Source organism: Eublepharis macularius, chromosome 3 (assembly GCF_028583425.1).
Source record: "Eublepharis macularius isolate TG4126 chromosome 3, MPM_Emac_v1.0, whole genome shotgun sequence".
In the NCBI taxonomy this organism is placed as follows: Eukaryota; Metazoa; Chordata; class Lepidosauria; order Squamata; family Eublepharidae; genus Eublepharis; species Eublepharis macularius.
Window position 1 is genome coordinate 69,884,177 of NC_072792.1, and position 23,184 is coordinate 69,907,360.

At 40.1% G+C, this 23,184-nt stretch overlaps 1 protein-coding gene across 1 annotated transcript in view; it reads left to right on the forward strand.

Moving 5' to 3' along the window:
- The first annotated feature begins 12,567 nt into the window (after nucleotides 1-12,567).
- Nucleotides 12,568-23,184, forward strand: part of RAI2 (retinoic acid induced 2) — a 30,326-nt gene continuing 19,709 nt past the window's right edge. Inside the window, exon 1 of the mRNA XM_054973692.1 lies at nucleotides 12,568-12,805. The gene's annotated coding sequence lies outside the window, so the exon portion shown is untranslated. The remainder of the gene's footprint in view (nucleotides 12,806-23,184) is intronic.

The following is a 23,184-nucleotide window of genomic DNA, read 5'->3' on the forward strand; positions in this document are numbered from 1 at the left end:
TTTTGGAGAATTTTTATATACAGAGATGGAAAAATAATAAACTGACTAATCTATGTGGTAAAATGGAGCTGTTATTGGTTCACTTTTAGATTTGTGTATGGAACATTCAATGCTTCCTGTAATGTTCCAAGTGTAATAATCATCAAGAAATAAGCTTTTGAGAACCACAGCTTGCTTCGTCAGATGCATCTGATGAAGAGAGCTGTGGTTCTCGAAAGCTTATGCCTCAGTAAAGTTGGTTAATCTTAAAGGTGCTACTGGACTTTTTTTTACTATTTTGCAACTACAGACTAACATGGCTAACTCCTCTGGAACTATGATAAAAAATAACCATCTGAAATATAAAGTACCAGAAATTTTAAAAATAAAGCACATAAGCAGCCTACTTCTAGGCATGGTTGGTGGTGGAGAGGGCCATCAAGTCATAGATGATTTATGGTGACCTCATAGTTTTCAAGGCAAGAGATTGACAGAGGTGGTTTGACATTGCCTGCCTTTGCAACCCTGATCTATGTTAGAGGTCTCCCATCCAATTACTATACAAGCTAAGCAAGGTTACTGAAGCATAAATCTGAGGCATTCAAAACTGAGGCATTTAACAGAGTTTACTCCCAAGTAAATGTGCACATCGTCACAATTTAGTCATTGGGAGCCATTATCCTTACACTGTATGCACACTGTATTTTAAACTACCCTGTATTACAGACTGTGATGACACCCTGTCTCCAGACCTAGAAACTAGAGACTTAAATTTTACACCCTACAAACTTATTTTAGTTTTCACCCCTATACATTCCAGTCCATTGTTTGAAAGTGATTGGCTGAGGTCCTGGTAGGCAGATCTTGAAATTATCCATCATGCTGACCCAGAGAGAGAGATCAAAAATAGTAGAAGGAAAACAACAAGCTCTGCTGTAAAGAAAACAAAGTGTATTGTTTGGTCAGAGACTCTCTCATAGTCACTATATGTAGGACTGTCAGCATGTTTGAATAGTAAGCTAAACTTTATAATATTGAAAATACTGAAATTTTAAATCATGTATGATCGTCAAACACATTATACCATATTAATTATTAGCAAAATTATTTACATTTAAACCAAAAACAAATGCTATTGGTGAGTGGATGTTCTGAGCTAGAATTTAACATATTAACCATTCTAGATGGGGTTGCACTCCTCTTGAATGAACTAGTCTGCTGTATTCTTGGACCCAGGTCTGTTGCTGGATAAGCAGTAGTGGCTGTGGCCAGGAGTTCCTGCTTTGACTAGTTAGCCAGCTGTGGATTTTCCGGGATAGAAAAGATCTGGCCACTGTGGTGCATGCCCTAGTTACATCTGGATTAGATTGCTACAATGCACTCTACATGGGGCTTCCCTTGAGAAGAATTCAGAAACTTTAATTGGGCCAAAATGCTGCAGTGAGAATATTGACTGGAGTGGGTCATAGGGACCATATCACTCCAGTGTTGGCCCATCTACACTGGCTCCCAATCTGCATCTGGGCATAATTCAAGGTGCAGGTGTAAATTTTAAAGCCCTATTTGGGTTAGGACCAACATAACTTAAATACCACCTAATCCCTTATGAGCCTACCTGACCACTGCAGTCATCTTCCAAGGCCCTGCTTTGGGTGCCTTGCCTTCTGAGATCAGGTGGGTGGCAACCTGGGAGACAGCCTTCTTGGTCATGGCGCCAAAACTCTGGACCTCATCTGTCCCCTTGTTTTGCTTGGCGTTCCCTCAGTGATCCCTCCTTCCTGCCTATGTTTTGATTGTTATTTTTATGGTTTGTATGTGCATTTTAGCTATAGTTTTAATTATTTTAATAATGTGAGGGGGAGTTGGTTTTAATGGATTAAAGATGCAATTTTATTATGTATGTTTTTAATCTGTTAGCTGCTTTGATGGTCCTAATGAGGACAGAAAGCCAGGGTATAAATCTTGTAAATAAAAACAATCTATATTATAAGATTGTTTTTTAATACTCCCTCAAATTATCCAATTTTTCCATTGCAAAAATTGAGAAAGTTTAGACTTTTTCAGGCAGTATATTGGAAAGAAGTGCAATGCTTATGGGTTTTTTTCAAGTGTTAACCCCAATTGTCCAGTTTTTCCATTGGAAAAATAGAGTCCTGAGACACTTTGATTTAATACATTTTTAATGTGAAAAATCCTTCCATATGAAGCATTTTATTCATTCTAAAAGAAAAAAAGATACCTAATGGGAGTTTTTTGTGGGGAGGCTTTAGAAAAAAACAGCCCCTCTCTGGAATTTTTTCATGCTTTCCCCCTGAACCCTCACAACTCTAAGTAGGTGCCATCATAAAATAGCTGCCATGAGAAGCAGGACCAATCACAAAATGCTGGGAGGCTCCAAACCAAGTGTATTATGATAGAGACAACAATGTCAGAATGTGTGCATCGTGCAAACCAAAAGTGATACCTGCCAAGGATCTTCTGAAGCATTTCCTACTTCAGAGAGGTGGAGGAAACTCAAGGCTGTCACTTTGCTTTGGAGAAGAAACAAGTGAGCGCCAGGAAATATATTAGCAGGCACCATGATGCCTACAAGTGCGACATTGGGAATCACTCCAGTAGACTTTAGGAAAATATCCTCATTACGTGTAACAGGTATTTAGCATTATTTTCTTCCCTCACAAACTACTACTTGTTTATAATTTTAACAACTTTTCATTTTACTTTCCTCTCACTTTAAAATTATTGGATATTTCATTCTGCTCCATTTTAATTCTCTCTTCTGGATGCTTTAATAACAGAAGTTTTCTGTAGCTTTATTAGAAGATTTATTATCTTCAGGCCCAGTTATAACAAATCCTTGGTTTCTAATGAGTGGGATTCAGCCAGCTTTTATACTCAATCTTGCCCAGTTCTCCTCCTTATTACAGCCTCCATCTGACATGCCTTTTGCATACTCATGTCCCGTGATCCCCAGCATAGTATCTTTGGGACCTCTCCTTTTTTCACCAATAGAAATGCTCTTTGGAACCAACCCAATATATTATTTTCAACTATGAACTTCAACCATCTTTTAACAAATGAAAACAGAGGTGTTGTTATATTCCCAATGTAAATGTGACAGGTTAGGACAAGTTGCTTTTTCTCTCAAGTTCACACAGCCTGGCAATATTGTAACTAGTTAAATGAAAGCTGTTGGGCTAAATTCCCCCTCACTTTCTGAATTCTTGATATATTTTAGTCTCCAGGGTATGCATCAGACTAGTTCTAAGTTTTATTGTTACAGCAGAGCCTTTATGATTTTTCCCAGAATAGATATTTACAAGGTCACTCTTCTTTTGTACAAGACATTGGTAGTGAAATCCTAAGAACGTTTTCACAGTTTTGTGGGAGTATGCCCTGTTGCACAGATCTGAGGAGGATTATGAATAGACCTGCTTAGGATTGCTCTCTTTGTGCCAAGCAGGTATATTTGACTCATAAATTTACATGTCTGAAAATTACCAAGCAATACTAGAAGTAGCTTTGATGTGCACAAGTACTCAAAATTGCATATACTCTGGGTGTGAATGTCTGAATTCAGTTTCTGAAAGTAGAAGTAAACTATCATCATATTTGCTTCATAAATTTACACCCTACTATGCTGGGCTGTTTCAGACCAATTTCAGATTAACTAGCACTCTACATAGCCAGAACTCAAAACTTAGCAAAAAAGTTCTTAGAAGAGAGGATAGTAATTGCAGTGCCAATGCAGCATCTGTGGCATTTTGCAAGCTAGGACTGCCATCAGCTGACCCAATTTGAAACAAAACTTATAATTAATTTATAAAAATGACATCCTCTTCCTCATTATTTCATGGTAGGATAACCTTGAACTTGCAAGCTAGTTCTATTTGACTGCTTAGTAGCCTGGCATCCTGCCTTGTTCTTTTACCGTTTGTGGGACCTGATTCTAAAGATTATACTTACCTAAATTCCTAAGAATAAATGCTTCAAGAGCATCACACACTTATATACCTTTTAATATTTATCTTATCTGCCACATTTTAATCCACCCTATACAGTTCTCTCACCCTCTTATCTGCTTCACATCAACCCTTTAAGAGTGCGACTGGTACAAATTCAGTGAGTGACCGCCACAGTTGAATGGTGATTTGAAACTGGGTCTCCTGGTCCTAACCCAGCACTCTAACCACTATACAACACTGGCTCTCCACGATGCTTTTTTCAGTGTCAAAAATGCCTTACACATGTTATTTAGATGATCCTTCCAACAATGCTGTAAAATATTGAGAAAAGCTGCACAAGTTTGACCTAAGGGACCCCCTCACCCTATACAAGGTATTTCAGTGGTCAAACCAGTATAAAAGATTAAAGATTACATTAAAGATTATGGTGCGGAACAGACATTATCTTTGTTTAGATCTTTTGTTTGCATGCCTTCATTTGTTATACTTATCTTGAGATCATAGGTCTTGAGACAAATAGGAGAATGGCAGGCATATAAATATTTAAAATAAATAAACTTCACGCTATCCGTACACAATTCTATTAAGCTGCATTTCATTGAATAATACTGTCATTTCATAGATAGCTCGCAGAAACATTGCCTAGTGGAATGTGGAGTGGAACAACCAATGGCTTATATGTCTTAAAATAGTAAGTATAACTTTGGCATTTTCCATACAGGGGACAGGTTTTTAGCTTCCCCATTGCTGCCGCAGCTGTTGATATAGTACAGTGGCAACAGGGCTTCATGGAAGGTCTTCTCATAGTTCCCCTTCCCAGCTCCCCAGCAGTGGGCATTCCCTGCCCCTCTGCTTTTCCAGGTTTTTTGTTTTTAATTGGCAACTGAATATTGTGATAACAATTTAATCAGCTGTGTATCAGGTTCTCTGAATTCACAGGTTTCATTTTGTTCAAAAGTCTCTTTCCTGAAATCTCCCTTTTGGGGAGGGGCTAGTTGATTACTTTTTAAACGTTAGGAATTCAGAGAACTTGCACACATATTGTTCTATTATTACCACAACGTAATGGTATTTGCTGATTTTAAAAAGTGCTCCTGTGGCAGGGGAGGAATGGCCACTGCAGGGGCAGAGGAAGCAGCTACCATATGGGCATGATCAGGAAAATCCAAACTTTCTCACCCATATAGTAGCCACCCAAACTCTGCAATCTTTCCCAAAACTTCTAAGCAAAGGTGGTTTGGGAAAGATTGCAGAAAACCCAGGGAAACCCTGAGAAGGTGCATAAATACACCACAATACTTGGAGGATCAGGTGAAAACCCATTTCCCAACTGCGCTGAACCCAGGGAAAATAGCTTGTGTGGAAATGGCCTGAGTAATTGCTAAGCACTTGCAAGAAGACAAGCAACTATTCCCCTTGGAAAGCAATGGGGAAAAAATTAATTTGCAAAGTCCAGCCTTGGTATTCACTTAAAATGAATTTCTTCTTACCACATCAAAGGTCCAGATAATAGAGATGTTGACTTGTACTAACTACTAATATTTCTCAATGATCAACCAAGGTGAATCTCTCCCAAAGATTAAAAAGGCAAAATGAGCAAACAAATACAAATTTCAATTATTTCATTAAAATGCAAAAACGGTTCAAGCATTTTATAAAGAGAAATGAGAGACTATGGATGATGTATTGGAAAGCACTACATTGGCACATCCACAATATTTTATATATTTCTATAAAAAAACTGGCCTGTGACTCTTGATATCCTTAATGTTTGCTCACACACACATAAATAAATAGGTGCCAAATGGCACAATTCTATGAGTTACTGCACTGGCAAAAAAGACTGCTTCTCCTGGAAACAATTAAATTCCTTTATTTCTTATAGTTCATTCAGTCCAGGAAAATCCACCAGAGCTTTTCCATTCAGAAGAATCAACTGACTGCATTTTTTGTCCTTGCAGGGTTGCAATTGCTGCAGGCAAGTTGTTGACATATAAATTAGCATCTTTCTCCCAGACCAGATGCTACATTTCTGGTTGGCAAGAAAGCTTCATGGCTAGTGCAGTATGACATTCAAGTGTTGTGTTGTCCAGAAATGCTGTCCCTAAAATGTGAGTTGCACAGTGAATATTAGACAAAGCTTGTGTGCTGATCACCTTTTTTTTTTTTTACTACAGCTAGCTTTTTTACTGGCTATTTGGCAATTGACCACTGCTAGTTTAGTTTCTGGACTATGTTTCTGGTTCTTCTCAGGCTTCCTAAAGCTTCTTTTCTTCATCCTACTCCTTTGACCTCCTTTTAGATTATTATAGAAAGATGACAGACTGCGGCATGTTTACATTACATATGAACATTTTATATATGTATGTATGAAACTCAGCACTGGTGGCCAAATAAGAGAAGAATCAACATCTAAAGTGTTAAAGATCATCCATATATTTCATTAATCCATATTAACTAACATCTGTATAATCAACATTATTAACATATCAAAAAATGTTGGACTCCCATCCGTTCTCTCCATTATAGGGGATCAGATACTATTCTAAATTTTATTTTCTTGTCAAACCCATGAAAATTCAAACACTTAACAAACTGCAATACCTTTTCCTTTACTTGAAGGGGACATATTGGCTTGTTTAATGTTCGGATATGTGGGGAAGAAAAAGTGTGTAGATGTATGGATATTTCTAGGATTTGCCTCTCCAGATAATTCACCAACCAGGCACAGAAGAATGGCAGACAGCTTGGTAACTGGGAAAGAAGGGGAACTAGTACTAGATTGTTCATAGAAAACTTCTCCACTTGCTTAAAACAAATGGAACAATATTATTGTATGCTACATACAAGAGAATCGGGACTCCTGTCCAATCAGTCAGGTTCAGATGCATCTGTATATTCAAAAGTAGAGGAGATTAGATTCTTGAAAGCTCATACCTTGGAAATCTAGTTGGTGTAAGGTGCTACTGGACCTGAATCTTGCTTTTCATTCTTAAAGTTTATCATTTTTACTGCTTTCAGAAAGCTTGCTAAAATACTATGCACATTCTTATGTGGGAAATAACAGAACTGCCATGAAACTACTGATATAATTCTATACCTATCCTACCAGAAATATGACTGAGGCCAAAATAAGCTTACAAGATTACCAAAAATCACTTGTCTGTTGTTGTATTGGTTGGTTGGTTGTTGGTTTTATTTGTTTAGCTTCTTTTTTTGTTCATCTGAAATTGCTTTAGCCTACCTACCCCATGTCAGACAGGCAAGCCAGCCTGTCTGCCCTACCTGTGAATGTATATCTACTGGGGTGGGGATGGGTAGCAACGTAGTTGCTTTTTACTTTCACTGCTGCTTGGCTATGCTTTGCTGGGGTTGAGCGGTGTTATCAGTACAGCTGGAAATAAGCGTACGGGAACCAAGCTTGAGAAACGCAGCTTTGCATGTATTCCCGGACTTTTCGGGCTTTGCAACTCCGCATCAACTTCAACTGACTGTTGTTTGAACTGGGGGGAGGGGTCTGGGAGTATAACCTTTCTGGGAGGACTTTGCTTTAGCATTCCAAGCAATTACTATGTACAAGTGCACTTCTAGTGCACTTGTACACTATGTCTCTAATAAAGACCTTTAACTCATACAACAGTGTTTGATGAAGTGGAGAGTCTGAGAGAATCCCCTAGCTAAGCCTGACATCCCATACCTCAGAAGTAGGGTTGCCAGATTCAGGCTGGGAAATTCCTGGAGATTTTATGGGTGGATCCTGGAGAGGATGGGGTTTGTGGAGGGGAGGGGCCTCAGGAAGGTATATTGCCATAGAATCCATCCTCCAAGGCAGCCATTTTCTCCATGGGAATTCATCTCTGTGGCCTGGAGATCAGTTGTAATTTCAGGTTGGCCAAGTCTGCAGTGTCTTTGATGATCTTTTATTCTTGTCTGGATGCTACGCTTTGTGGTCCCGATGTAAAGTTGTCCACAGCTGCAGGGTATACGGTATACTCCTGCAGAGGTGAGGGGGTCTCGACTGTCTTTTGCTGAACGTAGCATCTGTTGTATTTTTCTGGTGGGTCTGAATACTGTTTGTAAGCTGTACTTTTTCATAAGCTTTCCCATCTGATCAGTGATTCCTTTGATATATGGCAAAAACACTTTTCCTGTGGGAGACTGTGGGCCATCCTGAAAAATCAGCAGTGGCTGAACATAGCCTAACTCAAACAGGACACAGTATCCTATTCCAGGACACTAAAATACTTGACAACACTTCCAACTACTTTGTCAGACTTCACAGGGAAGCCATTGAAATTCATAAGCATAAGCACCATTTCAACAAGAGAGACTTTAAGAATGAATAGAGCATGGTTTCCAGTCCTGAAAAACACCAGGCTAACAAAACACTCTATACCCAACAATAGCCCTGCAGAGAAGATTAGCACATCAAGCACCAATCCATATGCAAAAGAACCTCCTCAGGATACAGTGAAGCCTCCCTCCATTAGCATTCCATACCATGGAAAACTCTTACAGGATGACTCAGCTCAACCCCACCCCTCCTGAGTAGATATAAATGACCTGCCAACATCTTTTCCACACTGTGACACTGAGAGATCTCTGTCTTTTGGTGCTACACCTCTGAAGATGCCAGCCACAGCTGCTGGCGAAACGTCAGGAACTACAATGCCAAGACCACAGCTATACAGCCCAGAAAATCCACAACAACCATTTGGGGGGGTTGTTCTTTTATTTAGTAAAACCACATAGGATAGACTCTTGGAAAGTAAAATCAAGTAAATATTACATGCATGTCAAAAAAGGAGAGGATGCATATGTAGCACAGGTCCTTTTTAAAGGACCCCAGGTCGGCGCCCCTCCGGCACCTTAGCACCTGAGGAGGCCACCTCGCTTGTCTTGATGGACGGGCCGGCCCTGAGTATCAGTCAGGAAATAATAGGGCTACCATTTCTGTGTTTTTGTTCAGAGGCATGCCTATATTATATATTATCTCTATGAGATAAATGTGCAGATGCTCACGTATAGAGTTCCATATATTAATACACTGCAGTAATAACAATTTATCTGTGTACTATATGGTTAAATGCCTGAGGTCATGACACCTTGCTTCTCTCAACAGACATAAAGTAAAGTGACAAACCACAATACCATCCAAACTTTTTAATGAAATCAACTATGGCAGGTTTGTGAAACATCAGCATCAGAAATGTGAAAAGGGAAAGTAGCCACCATCAACAGAAGGCTTTTTGATTGATTTTAAATTAAGGTCACAGTCCCTCAGGCTGCAGTTAGATTTGATTCTTTTTGGCACATTTCAAGTGCATGTTAGGTTTCTTTACTTTATTGGTAGCAGTTTGGGCATTCTATGAAGCAACAACCATGCATGCATGACATATACAGAAAAAACAATCACATATACCAGCTTTCTGACAGTAAGGAATATCCAGTTTAACAAACTGCTGTCCTCTAATAGTTATATTTGCACTGGCACCCTCTTCATTCAGGGACATGGGCCATTTAACAGTCTCATATATGTGTAACTTTCACAGGTGCCGGAAGTATTAGGGTCCATATCCTAAAAGTGAGAATGCACACCCCTATGTTCCTAAAAGCGTGCAGTTTATTTATTTATTAGCTCCTTAACATTGTTGTGTGCCCTGACCTGGATAGCCTAGGTGAGCCTGATCTCATCAGGTCTCAGAAACTATGCAGGGTCAGCTGCAGTTAGTAATTGGATGGGAGACCTCCAATAAGGTTTGGAGAGACAATATCCCAGGATTGCAGAGGCTGGCAATGGCAAACCACTTCTGTTAGTCTCTTGTCATGAAAACCCCACTAAGGGTCACCATAAGTCAGCTTGACTTGAGAGCACTCTCCACCACCACCACTATTGTACAGCTGTCTTATAGTGCAAATCATGGATTTACAAACCCACTCAAACAACAGTTTCTGATAACAGACTATGCTTTTTAATTTGGCATCACTCCAAATTAAACTTAAGCATTCTAGGCCGTCGTCACACGGGCATCTCTTCCGTTAAATTTACAGCATATAGCGTCCTACCTGTTATCGGCACAGTAACGTTTCTTTGGGTCACCTAACGGCTCTTTGCGCCACCAGCTGTCCGCACTCTGTTCTGTTCTCTCTAACTGCGCAGAAGCAGCTCCTCCCCCCCCTTTTTTTATTATTCTGGCGTTTAATTCCGCTATAACAGAATAACAGCATATAAACATTCCGTTAGAGCAAAACATTACGACCCTTTTGTTTTTCCAACTTTGAAATTATATAAATAGCCCTTTGCCCGCAGAAAACTCCCTGTCTGACGTGATCCCCATCGCTGAAGACTCTGCCATGGCGATTTAGTCATTTTTACTTCAGCAGAAAGTTTGCATTGTGTTATGTCGTTATGGCGTTATAAGGACATAATAAAATTTTAAAAAGGGGAGTCGCGGGAAGAAATGGATTCTGGGATTAAGGGAGGGCATAGGACGTTGCGAGGCGAAATACATCGATGTGAGGCATTCACACTGAGGCACAAAATAACGCGACTATCAAGCACAAAGCAGAAGAGAGAAAATTGCTACAGTGTTGGAATAAGGTGGGTGCTTGCCGGGAAATAGCGCCATTTTAGCGCTAAATAAAAGCCCGTGTGACGACGGCCCTAGTCCATGGTTTGGCATATCTGAATTTAGGCAATCATTTCAGCCTGAACAAATCAGTAGAAAACTAATTCAAGGGAATATTTCTAAACTGCTATAATGTGGACCTTATACACCAATCATCTTCCTTTTTGCTGATTTAAGAATAGAAAATATATCCTAGACTGCATATTTCTAAACGTAGTACTTTTGGAGTTCATCCAAATAATTAACAGAGCAAATTTAAATAGTAAGTCTTGGGTATTCATATGTTTTTAATCCCTGACAATTAAAATAGTGTCATATGTAATATTAAACAAGAATCTGGCTTAATGTACTATATTTTCTCATGAATAGAGATGCTAGCAGAAACTGATTTTTTTAAAAGAAATATGACATAGTGCACCAAAATACTTTTAAACTGACAAGAGCTGAAAAAGAATTGTTTTGTAAAGTCTGGATTTCAAATTGATAAACGAACAGGTATTTTAAAAAATTGTTTGTTTAGTATTTTTATACCAGCCAACTGTATGTATAACTGTATACTATGAATGTACAGTGAATGTCCCACATTTGGTGATAGATAATAATCTAGTATTTTTATTTTAGATTTATATTGTATCTTTTGCTTACTTATGTTTGAACTTTCTACTGAAATGGAGGAGAAGAGAATGATGTAAACAGTTCTGGCTTCCCATTTGGAAGAAAGGTGAGGTATAAGTAGGTAAGTAAGAGATAAGCAAATAAATAAAAGTAACAATGGTTGGCAGACTTCAGTTTTGCACATTCTCTCTTCTTAAAGGAATCTATGTGGTCAGAGCATGCAGGAGGACACATGGAAAGTCTCTTAAAGATTAAGGTGCAACTAATTTGTACTAAGTAATCCTGAATAGGCACTCTCATGAAAGAAGACCATAGGACGTAAACAGCTGGATCATAACTAGTGTAAATACCACTGAGCCCAGCCTTCTTTGAAACACTTCCAGCAACCAGCAGGCATTTTATGATTCATTTAAAACTGACCACTGGCTGATTTATTGCTGTAGATTTATTGCATTTATTTACCAATGCAGTAGCAAACAAGCAATCTGTTGACTAGGCATGGCCTGTGATACTGCAATTCACAGTGCTCGGCACTGTTCCCAAAAACCCTTCTAAGCGTACCATCTCTGCCCAGCGGAAATGGTATGTTGCTGCATTCTTTTTACAGGAGCGAGCCCATGACAGGCTGTAGCATATGATAAACGTTTCTTCTCTATTTGTCCTATGCTTAATCCCTTCCCCTTTGGGCACCCATACTTAGCCCACAAAGCAGCTTTCTGGAAGGCTCAGCCTTCCAAACTGGTATCTATAATAATAAAGAGATAATTCTTTGCACATGCGCAAGTGAGATTTCTTCACCAAGGACCGGCCACAGTCCGCCCCCCGCCCCAGGATTCCAGACAGCCATGGCACCCCATCCTAGCCCAGGTTTTCCCAGTTCCAAAGAATCGAAGTAAGGGTGCAAACATCTTGCAGCTCCGACGCCTCGCTTGGCTGCGGGTGCCATAAAGTTGCAGTTCTGTGGCCATTTCTTCTTTCCCCGTTTGTCATCCGGCTCCTCTTCACTCCTTTTCCCACAAGGGTGGCATCTCCCCTTCTGCTACTGGCCATTCCAACCGTCTTCGCGTCTCTTCTGCGGGCTAACCAGCCACCAACAGACCGTCTAGCCCGCTCTTGTGCGCCGGCTTGCTTCTTGCGCACCACGTCCTTGTCCTGACTGCTAAAGGACGGCGCGTGCCAGCCTGGGCTCTGCTGAGGCGTATCGCGTGATGCTGTCCCCGCGATTGGGCATGCGCCTTAAGCCAGCAGCAATTTGGGAAGGGGAGGGAGCAGTGACCCTCCCTGCTGCTCCGCGCGCCCTGGAGGCGGGCGCAGCGCTGCTTCCTACTGCCCCGCCCCTCCTCTCCCCCTCCAGCGCAGGGCACAGAGAGAGCGAGAGCGCCCAGGGATAACCAGACGGCGGGCAGCAGAGAAGGCAGGGTAGGGTGCGTTCCAGCAACTCCTCGTTGCCAGTCGGGCGGAGCAGCGGTAGAGCCTGGCAGCTACTTAGAGGCGCGGGGGAGGGGGACCTTCCCCTCAGCCGCCGCCGCCGCCAGAGGCAGGCTGAGGGGCTGCTACGACTCTTTCTAGGGAGCCTGCCTAGTCCATGGAGCCCAGCTAGGGCGACGCAAGCCGAAGGTAAAAGCTCTCGGATCGGAACCAGAGGGGGAAGTTGCTAAGCGCGAGGGAAGACAGGCAGCTGCAGCAGCGCCCCCCCCCCCCCGCTCTACGTCGCCCTGCGTGTGGACCAAGGGAGGGCTCGCGGTCTGAGGGTGGCAAGCCCTGGAGGCGGCGCGAGGCGTGCTGGAGCCGGTGACAGGTTGCTGGAGCCTCGGGAGGGCTGAGCAAGCCAGCGAGGGAGATGGACGCGCCCGGCTGCTCTACGGGGGATGCTTTGTAGGGACGGGGTTTTTCTCTTTTTTTTTAACGCGGAGGAGGGGAGGCTCTCGGCAGGCAAAGTCATGTTTGTGTCAGCGTAGGGCGGGGGCCGAAAGTCCGCCCTGGGGGAGCAGACCATTTTCTCTGTAGTTAAGGCTGATTTGCGTCCAATTTGGTACATGGAGAGGTTGTTGTCAAGCATCCATTTTGCCATCTGACGGCTTTAGCTGCGCCGCAGGAATTGACGCTTTGGAGGTCTGCTTTAGCGATGCGCCTGCTGTGTCGGAAAGGCGACCGAGGTCGGGGTTTGATGTGAAGTTGTTTTTTGCTAAATCATTTTACCTGTGTGTATGGGGGGTGGGGGTGGCAGTGTGGTTGCCTTCCACTGCATCCGCCTCTTTGTGACTTTTATGTAGCAGTTCCAAATTGGACCCGCAGTATTTGCGCGTTGGGCCTGACAAGACTCGTTTTGCTGTTCTGTGAAACAGTGCAGGCAGGGAAGATGAGAGAATTAACATGCCAATTGTAGCAGGAATTATGGAAAGCGAGCTGTCTAATAAAGTCTTCTATTGGTAATTTTTCGATAGGCAATGTAAAATTGTGTAGGTTGTATATTTCAGATGGATTTATTGTATGAATAAGTTGTCAGATGCAATTGTGCATTTGGGTTGATGTGTTTCCTTTTTTTCAGGGCATTTTCTATTTTTTAAAAAGTGGCTATTGTTTCCACCCGGCATTGAAGGAGGTCTGCATGTTCAGTGGAATGAAATCTCATTTGCCTTTGCTGTTTAGGGTTAGAAATGGTGCCAAACAGCTGCTGCTTTGTGTTTCAATTGCTGAGGTCCCAGGAGTGGGTTTTGGACAGAGTGTGACATGGTGTGGAAATGATGACGAAAGAGAGGACAAGAGTCCAGTGCAGATTTATGGGTACATAGATCTTTGGAACTTGTTTAAAATAGTAATGTGGGGAAGCAGTGACAGAACATGGGTAGTAACCCCCCAATCTCTTTAGTCAGCATCTTATCCCTTGTATTACTGGATTGACTACTCTTTAATCCAAAGCAAGGGTCAGGGTGAAGTTAAGCATACCTGATTATTTTTTAAAAACTGATGGATTTTAATCATTATTGCATGAATGCCTTTCTCATGGCAAGTCCTTTTTAATAATTGCACTTCATTGTTAATGTTACTCAGTAAAAAAAATAATCATGTGCTGCTTTTACCACCTCATGTGGGTTTGTTTGTTTTAGACAAGGTAACTGTAGGATTTTTTTTCTGTGTTTCTGGTTTTGAAGGTGCACTGTCATCTTGGTTGCTGGAGTATGGGTACATATTTCTTTGAAAGTTTTACATTAGTCCAGGTCTACATTAAAGAGCTCTTTTAGAATGCTGCAGTTGGTCACATTTGGTCTAAAATCTTCCCTTTTTCATAAAACCACATTTTGTTTACTGTTTCACATTCATTGTCTTTGAGTTTCTCTAGATACACTTAAAGTATTAACAGAGAAAACATTTTAAGATTATTTGCGTGCCAAAATTTCTGTATGATCCTATGAACTTCTAATTCATGGTTGGTTTCAGCTTTTCTTGTTTAAAATAAGGATGTTTGTGGGCAGTTTTTATTACTGACTTATGGAAAGTTCCCATCCTCAGTGTTGGCTGAAGTCTGTCTTCCCTTCCCTCCCCAACCTTCCAAAACCACGTGTATGATTTTTCTTTCTTTGCAGCTACACATACAGGAAAAGGATGAAAGACAGAGATTAGTGGTTCTGTTCAGAGCAAGGAACAGTGGGCCAGATATGTCCTAATGAGTAATCTTTATGTTCCATCACATTTCCTACTGAGTCTACAATAAAAATCAGTTTCTTAAACTCCATTCATTTCATCTAATATACTCGACAGAATATCACATGTGATAAGCAAGGTAGCCGCTAGGGGCCTCACTCAGCTATATATGATCAAAGTTAAAATTTTGGCCTCTGTGTGTGTGTGTGTGTGTGTGTGTGTGTTTGTAAAATTCTATAAGTTCTACAAGAAATCTAGGGCGATTTCACTGCCAGAAAAAAAACCCTGCTTACTTGGGGTGGAAGTATTGACTTGATTCTCATAGGATTAAAACATTTTTTTAACGTGATACATTTCTGACCATTTTAAGAGGCTTCTCTAGATGAAAGTGCAGTTTAATGTTGAGGGAAGGTTTGTCAGCAAACATAACTCATTCAGATTTTATATTCATAGTTAAATAAATGTGGCAGAATGGAAACTTTTCTTATTATTGGGGGAAAGGTCAAAGATAGAAAACTGTCACCTTGCTTTTTCAAAAAACAATAGGTAGATGTTCTGTTCAGTTCAGTATGTAAACCTTCTCAAACCCACACCCCTATAGAAGACAGGGCTGGTTTAAAGACAGAGGGATAGTGTTCTGAATGTAGAAAAGTGTTTCAAGAAAATTAAAATGGTTCTAATTAGACCCAGCTGCCTCGGCCTTGTTAAACGGCATGTGGGTTTGTTTATTTCAGATGTTTCTAGGTTGTGAAGTCAAGCTTGGATGTGAAGACTTTTATATAGCAAATAATTTAACTCCAATTACTTTTACATAAATCATGTGACTGACTGTCAGGAGGGGCTAAACCCACATGGGGATACATGCAGTATTATTGTGGCCTACTACCAATAATTGAGTTGGTTCTTCCTCTAGTCTGCAGGTCCTGGCCACAATTACATCTACCTATTTTTTCTGCTTGTCCTGCTTCATCTCATAGTAATATCCAAAATGTGTTTACTCAAAAATAAATCATTTACTCAAAAATAAATACTCCCAATAAAATGTATTTAGAATTGCAAACTTAAAGTCTTATTTTTAGGTTTTAACCTCACCTCACCAGCCCTTTCCACTCTCTGTTTAAGGCCACCTTTCCCATTTATTCTTAGGTCTGCTATCTTAAAGTGCTTGTCTGCTCCTTCTCTTGGTCCTCTGCCTTCCCTATCATTTTGCCTCTGACAGGAGCACCTCAGCCACTGGCAGCCAGAGATTTTTTTGTCTGGCATATCCTCCTGTAACACTTATTTTGTCATTGCCAGAGGCTTTAATTCTACAACTGCCATCACAAATTCCTAGTGTGTGACACTGTAGATACTAGACAAATCCCCCCTCCCATTTCTTTGTTTTTGTTTCCCATAGTTGTGCCACTAGAAAGAGCCTGTGAAAAGATAAGGAGATTTGTAGGCCCAGCTTACCCCAACAGGACAGTCAGTATAGAACTCCTCCCAATGCCTGTTGCTCTGTCTTAACAGATGTTAGGGGACAGAATAAAAAAAGGATGTTTCCAGAAGCTTCTGAGAGAGGCTAGTAGAATAAGCATATAAGGTTGTATAAGATTAATTGGGATAGGCACTCAAAGTTGTAAGGTATAGTTAGGAGCAGTGCTTTTTTGTAAAACAAAGATGCTTGTGCTCATATATAACGTTGTACTGATTTTCACTAATTCCCCCCCTCAGGACTTGGGAGAGCTCCCTCCAAAGGTTTCAGTACTCAGTGCTGGTTACCACCACAAAAAGAGCCTTGTGCATATTGCTTTCTTCAGGGCTAAGTTTCTATCTAAGGCACTACCCAGCAGACATGATAAGGCAGGAGAGGGTGACACCTCTTATTCAGATGTTGTAAACTTGTGATGTAGGACGTAAGCCCCATAGAGCTCAGTGGTACTCCCTTCTGGATAGGCCTGGTTAGATTTCAGCTGCCAGGCTGTGGTCCTAAGTGGGCTTGCTCAAACTTGTTGAAATTAAGGGGTGTTATAGGCAAATAAGCTTTTTTGCACTGCTAAGTCTGCAGTTAGAGATGAAATGGTTTTCTGGAACAGCTGCTGAACAACAAACGAGAACCAGAACTGGAGTCTGCAAATTTTCTTGTAATGGCATTGTAATGGACAGATGATTCCCCCCCCCCCCCGTTAAATGGAAAGATGGAGTGGAAAATGGGCTGCTTTAGCTGTGAATGTTTTTGTTTTGGGATCAAACTGCATTGTATTTTACATTCTGACACCACCTTTACAGAATGTAGCCATTCTTCTTGACAGTAGCTCACTAAAAACAACATAACAGTGGCTGACTGTTTTGAATCCATTTTTCTTTTTCTACATACCCAAGCAGCATATGCCACTGCTCTTATATTTCTTCACTTTGAAAATATTATGGTGGTGGTGAGGATTTCATTGTTGCAACTCTGTTTCAGGATGGTGATATTTTCTTGGGGTGGAGGGTGGAGAATCCTTTCAGGGATATTGTGTATTTCTAAGTGATGAATACTGTATTTTCAGCCAGACTTTGTGCCAGTGCTTTGGCTACTAGTTAACACAGGTTTTTGTATGTGTGATATGGTAGGATCTGTACAAATGTAGCTGTTTGGGAATGACAGTATATATTTAAAGATAGCAGCAAAACACACCACGAAGATCCTTTCAATGCTGTGAAGGCTGCTCAGGCTAGAGCCAGCATTGTGTAGTGGTTACAGCAATAGTACTCAGTCCGTGGCTCACAGACAGTCAAATTCACATTTACCACATGACTACCGTAGGCCATGTCATGTACATGTCAGATGAGACATTGAATGATTTGTGAACAGAACTGCAACATTACGGTTTAGTAAGTAACAGATGTGGGGATCTCAATTTGGATGCAAGAAGGGAAGTTTCTTCCTCTTCACACCATTGTCCTGTTTTTTTTGACAGTTCCTTAAAATTGTTATATGTTGCCTGACAGGGAAAAAAAAGAGTTCTCGAGGGCATTTAAGGTCAGGGCAACAGTACAGGGTGAAAGAGTTATCTGCCCTTTCTACTATACTACATCCCTGATAAGAATTCCTCGCCCTCCACACACTGCAATAGCTGCTATTTATCATGAAGAAAACACACTGGAGATTAATTCATGGTCCTCCAGAGTCTTGTCTAGTTCAGCCCTAGTCATTGCCAAATTTAAAACATTAATATGCAAATTTAATCAAGAAACTATTATATTGTGGCGTCAAAAATTTAATTGAGGTCTGTTTTGTGTAGTAACATTTGTGAAGCACCTATGTGTTTGTTTGGTTTTCTCTTTTGAGAAGTTGGACTCCACATTATAATGTTAAAGAAACAAGTTTTATTCTTCCCAAGACTTGGAAGTGTTTGGAATAAATGGGATGCCATCATCTTGTGGTAGTACAACAGTGTACAGTAATGCTGTAATGTGCTTTCCATGGCATAGCTCCCATGGATGTCATCTGGAGAAGAGGCTTTCTGTTTTCAGAAGGTCATAGCAAGGTCAGGTGGCTGAATATGGATTAAATTAGAAAGAGATGAAGGCAGATATCTGGCAGATAAAAGCCAACTATTTTAACTTATTGTCACACACAATGAATATGAAAATTGTCTAGTAATATATTCTTCTTCTTAATTCTTTAGTTCACATATCAGTTGCTTTATTTCTGACATGTTTTGAACTAATGAACCTTTGGTTTTGCTTGCATTGTCTTCATTACCCCTTCCTCAGTGGAATGGATTTTTGTTGTTGTTTTTGTTAGAAATGGGATGTTGCAACAAGGAAGGAGATGACTGATTAAAGAGCCCAGGAAATCTGGCTTTGAGGCCAAGTTTACTGTATGGGGTCCTGCTTTCATACTGATTGGTTAATCTATCTCAGTGTACCATTCACTGTAAATTCTTCCCCCACCCCATTCCCTATTACATTGGGTGTGAGTCACTTGTTTGAACCATCTGGAATATTTTTATTAGATTATTCTTGAACTGGTTATATTTCACACTCAGGAATCTTTGTATCCTACTATTGCTACTCCCCTGAACTGAAGAAATTACGAGTGACTAATGGCAGTTCTTGGCAGTATTCATTCCTCTTGTAAATTTTAGTTTTATAGGGTTTAATCTGCTCAGGTTTTTAAGCAGGTAGAGAAATAAAAAACAATAACAAGCATATTCTTCTCTTTGTTAGTTAAATGACAAAGCAGTAAAGAATCTCAGTCTTTCTGCTTTTGAAGTGGTGCACATTCTAATCAGAATCAGTGCAGAATTATTTCTTTATGATATTTTTATACAGTGTTTCCTTTGACAGATGTTATCTTTGAGGCATGTTGCAGAATTAGGACTTCAGAACACCATACTGTCCTCCCTGCAAACCATCATTTCTACATGCACCTCAGCAGTGCAGGCTCCTCTTTATTTTGCTTCTCTTTGAAAGCCTTAACTATGGCTGCATATGTGACATGATAAATCATTAAGGCTAACAATTCCCTCTTGACCAAGGTTTACAAACCCACTTAAAACCGTAACCTCAAACTCAATTTATTATGGGGAAACTGGTTATCATATGCATGAACAGTGGGGAATAGAGTTCCTCAGTCACATGGTACAGCCCTTCCCACCTTTTCCTTTATCTTTCTGTCACATACATACTCTGTCCTGCAAGCAGAGTTGCCCTTAGGATACCGTGGTGTGAACCAGTGGTGTGCATAAAAAATAAGAGATTCCGTGGCTTGACTCCATAGACTTACTTGTCTATGGAACTGTCTTGCATGCATTTTTGTCTTCATAACCCAGTACCATCTATTTTGTTGGATAGCCACAGACAGTTTTCTCAGTCATGCCTGAGGTACAAGGATAAACATGTCCTCTATATACTCCTGCTGAGAAATACACCCTTTTGCTTATCCACTCCAAGGCCTCCTATTGCAATTCAGATTATTTCCTGGTGCCATACTGACTGGTTCTTGTAAGTTCTTTAGTAGCTCACTACATATTTATGGGCCAGAGAAAAGCAGCAAAAGAGATTTACAGTTGTGTAACTAACGGTAGAACCATGCGCACACACAGTCCTGCCTTCTATTCTGTTTCCTGTGGTTTGCATTGAGAAGAAATGGTCCCTCTCTGCTGGGTGGAAATTTTAGTAATAATATTCTTGCATCAGCCCAGCAGTTTGAAATGAATTATTCAGTGCTGTAAAGTTTCTAATTCAATGGCTTGCAAGTTTATGATCCTTCATCTCTTCCGTCCTTGTCGTGTGGTACAGTTGTTCTTAATACCAACAAAAATTTGAGCATAGGAAACAAGGGTGGCTTTTGGTCCACATCCAGAAATGTCATTTGACTACTCCCAAGTAGCAAGAAAACAGACTGACTTTTGAATAATCATAGTTACATATCCTGACATAATTCTGATTTATCTTTTATTGTGACCTTTGAGGAAAGTTACAACAAAAACTATATAATTTAAGAAAATATCCAGGGACTAACATTTTGTTTTTCGTTTGTTATGAGACAAAACTCCTATCATATGTTATCCCACTCATTCAAGTTTGCCATTAAAAGGTGAATGGGTGGGGGATTTTGAAGGCGTACACTAGAGAGCAAGGAAAAGAAGATGAGTGAGACAGTGAGAGACAAATGGAAGAACTAGCCTGGCAGCCACTGTACTGAAGATGAGTACAGAAAAGGACAAAACAATAGCACAATGAAGTGACATAAACAATCTGTGTTTTGATGTGAGAATGTTTTGATGTGAGAATAAAGTTCTTATAGCGAGTTTTCTGAAATAATTTCTTTTCTTTCTTTCCATTTTTAAAAATATGTTCAAAACATCTGTGTATGTTTTTTATAGATGTTCATTCACTGAAGGTTTTCAAATGTATTAGCTTTATTTCCTTGTGATGTATGTTGTGCAGATTTTTAAATGATGCACTGTAGACAATAGCAACCTGCCTGCCCTCAACAAGGAGGCAGCTTTTTAAAAACTTTCTATTCACAAGAGGTGTGTATGGAAATGGGGTAAAATTGGCTGGCCTTCTCTACTTAGCTAGGAGATGAAATTGATGAAGATCAGTCAATTTCAGCTGTACCATCTCTCTGCAAAAAGAATGAAAATGGAACTTCCCCATCCCTGCTTTCAAACCAGCGATTCATTGATGGGAGGGGAGATGACGAGGAAGTGAGCAGACCGCAGAACAGATTTTTAAAAATAAGTTGTGGTATAAACGTTCCCAGGAAAACTGTGGAAAAGCTGCATAGTGGCTGGAGTGATTACTCATGGCAGCAAATCTGGTGTAGACAGTCAGACAAAAAACGCTGCAGTGTGGGAACTGAACTGGTGAAATTGACTGGTGCAGAAGGGGTTGTAGTCTAAACAAGTTACAGTCTGGATATGGTGACTCATATTTTCAAATATCCTATCTGCACCAGTGTTATATTTCTTCTGTCAACTATTGTCACTGTTTTCCCCACTGTGCTACTAGGCTTTTTGGTGGATGAGGAAAAATTATAGCACTATAACACTATAGCAATTACCAGTGCTTTTTCTGTAAATTAAAAGGTGCTGGCACTGAATTCCACCAATTCCCCCCTCAGGACATGGAAGAGTCCCTCAAAAAGGTGCTGGTACTAGTACTGTTAAGTATTGCCACAAAAAAGCTCTGGAAATTACTAATCTTTTTTTTAAGTCCTTCAAGGATAGTGGGGAAAAAAACAGGGGAAATGACAGTTGATGTGGGGAAGTGTGCAGAAAACTCTGGTGTAAACACTCTGTTGCCAGTGTGCATGTGTTCACTCCAACAATTAGAGCAAAACAGAGATCCCTCACCATGTGGCTGCTGCCTAGGTCCTTCAGAAAAGGATTCTGAGAAAAGTGAATAAGTGTTACATAAAAATTTGTGCCCCACACCCACCTAAGGATCAGAAACTGAGTAAATGGGGTATGATTTTCATTTAGAGAAAGGGTTATCTGAGGATCTAAACTAGGACATGTTTTGTAAAAGACCTCTACAAGAATGTGAATAGTAAAATCCAGCATTTTTTAATTATACATTATTTACCTACAGAAAGATCTCATAACACTTGGAGAATAGCCAGTGGAATGAAATATTAAATTCATGTTGGCAAGGGGAAAATGACATCAATTAAACAGTAAGGGTTACTGGATTAGCTTTTCGAGAAAATCTTTGACATTATGAATAATGTTCTAAACATCTCAGTATGCTTCAGCCACTAAGATGACAAACAGAATTATAGTAGGACTGAGGTAAAAACTAACAGATGTATAATGATGCGTATTTTGTAATGTAAATTGACATCTACAAATCTGGTGCTTTCTCCAGTTATCTCTTTCTGATTTTAGATATATTCAAATAAGAGTAACCAAAAGATAATGTGTGCAGAAACATAGTTCTCACGTAGTCATCTTCAGTAGGGCTCTGAAACAGCTACAATTATTAACAATACTGTTAATAAAACAGTATTGTTTGTTGGTCGTTCATAGTTTTTTAAAAAAATATATAGACTGTTGTCAAAGTGAAAATTGAACTGAAATCTGTATTATGTTTTGTGGGCATGTATAATATATGATGGGAGTCATTATAAAGTGCTAAGCTTTATAATGCATTACCCATTCCTTTCGTTCTCTCCATTTTTCCTTTTAAATTAAAAAAAACCCCTTCATGTGTGCATATGCGTATGCCCACTTTTCAACCAATCCCATAAGCAAAACCTTATTTCCTGCTTTTCAAGGGACTGAGAGCTTGTTCTGATCTTGCATAACCCTGACTTGTTTGATTACATTCAAACATCCCTGTAGGTTCTGTTATTTTTCTTCACATAGCAGCAAATTAGAATGTACAGATGTCTCTCTGTGTGTATTTAATATGTTTTTTTAAAAAACAAACACGCTGGCAGGTAGCCACTAGCAGGAAAGATGAAAAGACTAATACCAGCTTTGGAGATAAGGCAATATCTGAGAATCAGTTTGAATGTTGGTGTAAAAAGTTACACCTTTTAAAGACTGTACTTTTAACTCAGTATTTGAATGTCCGACTCAGTATCTTAACATACTTAACATCAAATACTGTTTGCACAGTTGTAATGCTGCACATCAAATATTGTAACTGAATTGATTTTCTGAATTTGCTTTAAGGAGTCTCAGTTGAAGCATAGCTAAATAGAGACATAATCCTTAGGAGATTAGTCTCTCTGTTCAACAACCAGGATGGCTAATCTGCGGGCAGAAGTTTTCTAACAGTGCAATCCTCTGCAGAGATAGTACGATATAAGCCCATTAAAGTCAATGGGCTTTGACTGGAGTAAGAGTGCATAGGGTTGCACTGTAAAT